Source organism: Penaeus monodon, chromosome 22, assembly GCF_015228065.2.
Source record: "Penaeus monodon isolate SGIC_2016 chromosome 22, NSTDA_Pmon_1, whole genome shotgun sequence".
NCBI lineage: Eukaryota > Metazoa > Arthropoda > Malacostraca > Decapoda > Penaeidae > Penaeus > Penaeus monodon.
In genome coordinates, this window is record NC_051407.1 from 32,857,778 (window position 1) to 32,858,379 (window position 602).

Consider the following 602-nt stretch of genomic DNA (forward strand, 5'->3'; position numbering starts at 1 on the left):
CAGAAAAAAAAAATCCATCAAACAATATGTATGTTTTCTATTTTTTTCTTTTCTATAAATCATATAATATTTTTCATGTGAGGGAGTTTGTTCTGGGTAGGGGGTGAAGATTTATCTGGCTGTAAGGGGCATTGTTTGCATTTGTGTAGAAGGTACATTTGTGAGATTTTAAAATTAACTGTGGATATAATGACCTTCCTTCTATAATGGGTTATGGTAGGTTGTTCCTGACATGCATTGTGTATAAAAGGAAAGTGTGCTTGTAACGATCAATGTTGGTATGGTAAGCAATTTAGAAAGGGGGGGGGGTAAATCTGGCCCTTCTACATGAGCAAGTAATAAGTTACAGTTGAACTGCTTTCAACTGTAACTGTTGTTAAAGAAATACATACATTTCAAGGTAAAAGAGAAGGAGACATTCTACATGAATGTTTCATTGGCTGTGGGACGGATTATGAGTGCAACAGAAGAAAAGCATGTCAAACTACAAGAGCCTCTTCACTTTCTCAATTTTCTACTGCAGAAAAAAAGTAGTCAATGACTTTCCTGCACTATATAAATCTATTCACTTGATTAGCTATGGCAGGATGATTCCACAATTT

At 35.0% G+C, this 602-nt stretch overlaps 1 protein-coding gene and 1 long non-coding RNA gene across 2 annotated transcripts in view; one reads left to right on the forward strand and one right to left on the reverse strand.

Moving 5' to 3' along the window:
• Positions 1 to 602, reverse strand: part of LOC119587088 (protein lifeguard 3-like) — a gene marked incomplete at its 5' end in the record, with an annotated part of 70,866 nt that overhangs the window by 65,323 nt on the left and 4,941 nt on the right.
• Positions 1 to 602, forward strand: part of LOC119587089 — a 9,962-nt gene that overhangs the window by 391 nt on the left and 8,969 nt on the right. The window lies entirely within an intron of this gene.